A 7,260-nucleotide genomic window follows, 5' to 3' on the forward strand; every position below is an offset into this window, starting at 1 on the left:
AACAGTGTAGCACTCCTTAAGGCACTAAAATAGGAAGTATTTTTTTCCCTCCTGTGGGGTTTTTTTTTTTTTTTTTTGGCCAGAGGAAGGGAAAATAATAAATGTGGAGGAAGGAATGAGCGTAACTGGCAAATAAGAGTGAGAAAATATGGAATGGAAAAACAAGGTACTTAGGAATGAAATACCTTGAGGTGATGAAAGAAGAAATAAACAAGGGGAAAAGGGCTCTTAAAATGCACACTGCTGAAAATTTGGAGGAAGGGAAAACTAGAGTTCTCTGGAATTGGCAGGGAGGTGTGAGTGTGTGATGTGTAGAGAGAGAGACAGCCAAACCCAAGTGATTTAGCATAAGGTTGGCTAAAAGACCCTTCAGGTAACATGCTAAGCTTGTGTTTTGAATTTTCACTCAACGACATCTTTGTACAGAAGAACAGCGTGGTTTGGTTTTGGGCCCCGGTGACTGGAATGAGTGGGAAGCAAGTGGCCAAAAGGGAGACTGTGAGGTTGTGCTGAGGTGTCAGTAAATAGGCAGGCAAAGTGCTGACTCTCAACAACAGACCCTTTTTGGGGGTCTAGATGACTGGTGAGTCTACTGGTAATTACATCCATGCAAATATAATAGATGGGAACTAAATCACAACCCCTCTGCCCCCTGCAGCAAGGGATGATTGCCAGCATGGGGTGAGTTAGGGACATGGTTCTTTCTCCAGCCTCAAGACAGTAGATAGTGAGGGATCATGGTCAGCATTAGGAAGAGCAGAAAGGAGTATTCTGCTTTCCTTCTGTCCCACCTGAGCCACTGTCAACAAAGGATCGCAGGCAGGATGGGGAAGAAAAAGGGTTTGGCGATGCAGGAGAAAGAGACATTAATCCTCAGCTCTGTGATGACGTGCTAAGACAGCTAACTTTTCTGAATCTGTATTTCTGAATCTTTGTAAAATGGGTCATGCCTCTCCAGAATGTCATGAGGTGAATTAGTATCAGTTCTAAAAAATATTAGCCTTAGGTCAAGATGAGGACTTAGACATCTTGTAGAATCAAATCTCTTCTTTTTGTAGGTGAGAACTGAGACCAGGACAGTCAAGCAACTTGCTTAGGGACACACACAATTACTTACCAACAGATATACAAATCACTTCCAGGTCTCCTTAGTCCGAACCTAGGGCTTAAAATATTTAGAAGCTTATTCTACTGTCTTCTATGTTAAATTCTGGAGATAAATGTGCTTGCACTTTAATTTCTGGCTTGTTGACTTTTGTGAGCTAAGGCTGGAATACTTAATGATAAGTGTTTTAGCAGCTGTTGATTCTGAGTCTGACTTTCCATTTTACTGAAAGGAATAAACTTTACATTTTATCCAGATTTGAACTTTTGGCTTGCCTCATTTTTTATTAGCCTGGAAATTCCAGTTAGCTCAGTGCACTTTACTGTTGTGGACATTTGCTGGTGCCTTGGAAAGAGCATCGATGGGCTTAGGAATATGCAGCCAGGCTGTGAGATATATATATATATACATATGGAGCTTTATTATAAGGGATTGGATTACGTGATCATGGAGGCTGAGAAGTCCCATGACCTGGGGTCGGCAAGCTGGAGACCTAGGCAAGTCAGTGGTATAATTCAGTCCAAGTGTGAAAGCCTGAGAACCAGGGGAGCTGGTGGTGTAAATCCCAGGCCAAGGACTGGAGAAGATTAGATATGTTCCAGCTTAACCAGTGAGGCAGGAAAAAAGGGGCAAATTCCTCCTTCCTCACCTTTTATTTTAGTCAGGCCCTCAGTGGATTGAAGAATGACCACCCACATTGCAGAGGGCAAGCTACTTTACTGAGTCTACCAATTCAAATGCAAATCTCACCCCAAAGACCCTTACAGACATACCCAGAAATAACTAATCTGAGCACATAAAATTGTTACTGACTCTTTCCAGTCAGGCTCCAGTAAGCATCTTCCTGCTGGGTGCTTTGCGCCAATCAGAAAGTTTTAGGGCTTCCCTGGTGGTTCAGTGGGAAAGAATCCACGTGCCGATGCAGGAGACACGGGTTCGATCCCTGATCTGGGAAGATCCCACATGCCATGGGGCAACCAAGCCCAGGCACCACAACTGCTGAGCCTGTGCTCTAGAACCCAGGAACTGCAACTACTGAGCCCACGTGTTTCAACTACTAAAGCCCGAGTCCTCTAGAGCCTGTGCTCCTCAGCAAGAGAAGCCACTGCAACGAGAAGCCCACACACTGCGACTAGAGAAGAACCATCACTTGCCACAAGGAGGGAGAAGCCTGACACCTAGCCCAACCAAAAATAAATAATAAATAGAATTTTAAAAAAACAAACCCCAAACTCTTATGTTTCTGATCAAAGAATGAAGCGGTTTGGTCTGAGCTCTCTCTTCAGAACGGAAAGAAAGGCTGTGAACCCGTCTACTTTATAGAGGTGGGGTGGGGGGCGGGTCTTGTCAGCTGGAAGAGGGTGGAGTTCTTATAGGGCAGGCGCATGCGTGGTGCTCAGGCTCCAGTACCAGGTGCCGCCATCTTGAATTGACTGTTTGTAACTTCTGCACACATTCCCCCAGAGCTGAGGTGCCCTTGCAGCCATTTAGTACCATAAACTCTGGTCTAAAGTGCAGGGTTAAGGTCTCTGCACTCTGACTTTATCAACGAATGAAACTAGACAGAGCACAAAAGAAAAGAAAGAAAGGTCCCACTCTTATTACCCAGCTTCTATCTTTATTTCTTAGGACTTGTTAATGGGCTTTGCCAGTGACAAAATTAACTATCACAAATAGGTTCTTTTGGAGCTGATTGATAATTATTAGGAATAATGTTTTAAACATTCTTAGAAGAGGATCTGGAATATAATAGGAGCTCCATAAATGTTAGCTATCACTATCAGTAAATCCTCACTGAGTGCTTAACTGAGTGAAAGGTGATGGTTAATTGGGAGCTCAACCTCACGGTTAGAGACAGAATACTTGCCAGGTGTCTTCACTGATCGGCCAGAGTGTTTACAGGTGGCAAGACCAATACTTAAACAGCCTATCACTGGCCCCAACCAAAAACTGAGCATGAACCTCTGATTGCAGATAGTTAAAATAAAAAGTTCAGCCATATCCTACAGTGCCTTAGCCACGCTTCTTTGCTGTAGTTCATCTAGGTTGTCTTGCTGTCTCCCACACTAGCTTGTGTGGCTGCTCTATCATCAGAAAATTCTCTGCAACCCTTTTCTAGGGAGAAGGTAAGTTGTTTTCCTGGGTCATTGTTATTTCTTTGCCTTCCTGAAACTCTTTTCTTTTGCACCTCAAACTTCAGTTTCTTGTTTCTGTGGGAAGTCTCCTGTTTGGTCCTGATGTGGGTAGGCTGGGAGTAAATTCCAGCCAGATAAGATCAAACTAGAGAAGTGGCTGCTTTCACAAAAGAAAAAGAGAAGTGACTGGTTCACTTGCTTTTATTTATTTACTTATTTTTTTGAGACAGGATGATGTACTTTTATGTTTTGCATAAAGTCGGTAGTTTGGGCTTTATCCATATTGATAAGTGGTAAAGGGGCTATTCATGTGGTACATCTGGGAAATGACTTTGTGACCGAAATAGGAAGAGACATGCTCATTGTACCAGTGAACAGAGTGTGGTTTTCCATTTTGTCCTGTGATTGGTCTGTCTGTCCAGGGAGACCCTAAATGTAGCTCTAGAATATGGAGGAACAGTGCATTCATATTCAGTGAAAAACCCTGGTCTGTTGGTCTTGGAATAATGGTGTGAAGAGGGATGTAGAGTAAATAATTAGAATGTAATCTAATATTAGCAGCTATGGACTGGCTTCCTGTGAGGTGGATTTAGGGATGCTTCAATTCTTAATACCATCAACATGCAATTGAAATATACACACACATCAGAGGCTGGGTCACAGCTGGTATGTCATGGAGTATTTTCAGGAAAGGAAATAAGGGATTTACAGGGGGCAGAAATAAATAAGCCACATTTCCCCTTGTCTGTGTCACGCCAGACAGGGAGACTGTATATTTGTAAAATAATCTATTTTACTGTATATTTCTTAAGGCCTTAATATGCACAGAGGAAATGCTGTGCATTTCCTTTCAGATTTTTTCTCTTTTTTAAATCATTGCCTTCAAAACTTAGGGTGAAATGCCCTTCAAATCCCTAAGGCTGGGTGAATCTCCCACTAACTCTGGGAGTTAATGTATCAAGATAGATTCTCACCTGCAGATCTAAAGACCAGAACAGTCAGCTTGGGGGTTATCTTGCCCACCATCAAAAGCTTGATTTGAACAGAGAATTGAGAAATAGATGTTTACATTTCAGAAGCAACTCCATTTAATATCCTACATGACATTTAGGGCTTAAGGAAATATATGGAATTGCTTATGGGAGGCATCAAGCAAAAAAAAAAAAAAAAAAAGATCTGATTTTCTCCACACTCCAAGTAGAGCCAAGAGAGGGGATTTTGCAGTTTTGTTTTATCTGCACAGTGGTGTCAGGCACTCAGCACACTTGGGAACATAGACTGAGTTGTGACTAGCATCTGGTGTGATTGATTGATGTTTAAGTGGACCCATAAAAACCGTGGTAACCATGAGGCAATTCTGTAAGGGTCAAAAACAAAGTTAGCTCTCAGATAGCTTGTCTCAGAAAATATCATCAGTACTGCAATGATGTTCTGTTTGGGCTGTTGTATTGATTGCACCAGTCTGACGAACTTCTGGAAAGCTCGTTGATCCATTTCTCAAGCAGGTTCCCACTAGCAGGTTCCCACTAGCCTTGATTAATTTGTTCTCTTCCAGCCGCATTCCACTCCTGATTGCTTATGGAGCTCTTGGAAAGCCTGCTTGGTGGGTGGTGAATGTTCAAAACTCCAAGCCATCGATCTTTTAGAAGCCAGAAGATATCCTCAGATTATCTTCTCTTCAACCGCCAGATTTTAGGGAGATACACCTGGGGACGTCTCTTACTGGTGTCACCTGGAGCTGATTTGGGTCCCCTGGAGGAATCAAGGGTGGGGCTGGGAGGTAGGCGGCATGCCTGATTAGAGCTTGTTTCTCAGGCACTGCTTTGGATGAGACTGTCAAAACACAGAAGTTGGTTTATGGGTTTGTACCTTAGCAATCTCTCATGTCCAAAGGGGAGCTAGACTGCTTCTTCTATTAAAAAATATATATATATATATATATATATTTATTCAATTTTGGATGTGGTGGGTCTCAGTTGCCCCATGTTGCTCTTTGTTGCGGTGCTCAGGCTCAGTTGCTCCGGAGGCATGTGGGATTTTCGTTCCCTGAGCAGGGATTGAACCTGTGTCCTCTGCATATGGGAGGTGGATTCTTAATCACTGGACCTCCAGGGAAGTCCTTAGAGCAGTGGTCTTCAACCTTTTTGGCACGCAAGGACCAGTTTTGCGGAAGGCAGTTTTTCCACGGATCAGCGGGTCAGGGTGTGGGCGGTTCAGGTGGTAATGGGGTGATGGGGAGCGGCAGATGTGGCTGTGCTTGCTCCCCGCCACTCACTTCCTGCTTTGCGGCCTGGTTCCTAACAGGCCATGGGCTGGTACTAGTTCTCATCCCAGGGACTGGGGACCCTGCCCTAGACTGTTTCTTTCCCTGGCAAGAACTAATGTTTTACGTAGTGGCAGAACAAACAAAAATGGCCCTCAATGAAAATCCAATGTTCCCCTGCCCTTTCCTTCTTTGCGCAGGAGTAGCAGTTTTAGTGAAGCAAAGAGGAGGCTCTTGTACCGTAGGTGAGCTGAGTGTCCTTTGGGTGGAAGAAAGAGGGTCTTGTTGGATAAGGAGAGACTGTGGGGAACCCTGGATGGGAGGAAGGATGTTACGATGGAGAGGACAGAGCTGCAGGGCAGGTTTGCCCCTCTCACCCCATCCCCAGAGATAGTAAAGTAACCTTGGGATGATCACACGCCATGGCCTGCCTTGTCCTAAGGCACTCAGGCCTGTGTCAAGACCTCTCTCCCGGCAGAGTTGTGCTGTTGCCTCACCCTTTGTGCCCAGGGCATGGCCTCACCACTGGTTTATGCAAGGCCCAGGGAAAGTTAATATTGCTCAGCTGGAAGTTTTGAATCTAGCCAGTTTCTCAGGCTGTTCTTGGGAAGTCCCTTGTTCAGGATTTGTCATTACGGATCTTGTTGGAAATCTCTCCCTGTCTCTACTTCTCTCTGAAGTTATGTCATACAATCCAGAGGAGTCATTTATACAGTTATTTACCTCTTCTCCTAGAAGAGAGATGCTGAGAAATACTCAAGAGTGTCTCAGACGTATTTATGCGTGCTCAGTCACTCAGTTGTATCCAGCTCTTTGAGACACCATGGACTGCAGCCTGCCAGGCTCCTCTGTCCATGGGGTTTCCCAGGAAAGAATACTGGAATGGGTTGCCCCTGAAGGGATACAGTGGGGAGGGAGGTGGGAGAGGGGTTCGGGATAGAGGGGGCACATGTATACCAATGAATGAATGAATGAATGAATGTGTGCCGGGGTATCTGACTCTTTTTGACCCTATGGACCCTATGGCCTGCCAGGCTTGTCTTGTCCATGGAATTTTCCAGGCAAGAATATTGGAGTGGGTTGCCATTTCCTTCTCTAGGGGATCTTCCTGACCCAGGGATCAAACCCCTGTCTCCTGCATCTTTTGTATTATAGGGGGACTCTTTATCACTTGAGCCATCGGGGAAGTCCATGTATACCTATGGCCGATTCATATTGATGTATGGCAAAAATCATCATAAAATTGTATAGTAATTACCCTCCAATTAAATAAATAAAAAAGAATACTGGAATGGGTTGCCATCTCCTTCTCCACGGGATCTTCTCGAGCTAGGGATCCAACCCTCATTTTCTGTATTGCTGGTGGATTCCCACTGAGCCACCTATTTATAGCAAAATACTAATCCAAAATAGAGGGCCACTGTACCTATGAATGGATCCTTAGAAGAAGAATCTCAGGAGGATCGGTAAGAACTTTTCATGTCTCAGAGCCAAGAATATACAGGAATACCTTGAAGATACTGTGGGCTTTGTTCCAGACCACTCAATGAAGAAAACATTGCAATAAAGGAAGTGACAAATTTTTTTTCCCAGTGCATATAAAAGTTATGTTTACACTATACTGTAATCTATTAAGTCTTTAATACCATAAGTTGAAAAAATAATGTACAGACCTTAATTTAAAAATAATTCATTGCTAAAAAATGCTAGCTAACATCTGAGTCTTGTGGGAGGTTTTTTTTTTTTCAAAATTGGAG

The 7,260-nt window shown here is 43.8% G+C and overlaps 1 long non-coding RNA gene across 1 annotated transcript; it reads left to right on the plus strand.

Moving 5' to 3' along the window:
• The first annotated feature begins 3,050 nt into the window (after window positions 1-3,050).
• Window positions 3,051-5,194, plus strand: LOC121820083 (uncharacterized). The gene is made up of 2 exons (XR_006060555.2): window positions 3,051-3,231; window positions 4,796-5,194. It is a non-coding gene; the product is annotated as an uncharacterized LOC121820083 (long non-coding RNA).
• Window positions 5,195-7,260: the final 2,066 nt, after the last annotated feature.

This window comes from Ovis aries, chromosome 7, assembly GCF_016772045.2.
Source record: "Ovis aries strain OAR_USU_Benz2616 breed Rambouillet chromosome 7, ARS-UI_Ramb_v3.0, whole genome shotgun sequence".
NCBI classification, from domain to species: Eukaryota; Metazoa; Chordata; class Mammalia; order Artiodactyla; family Bovidae; genus Ovis; species Ovis aries.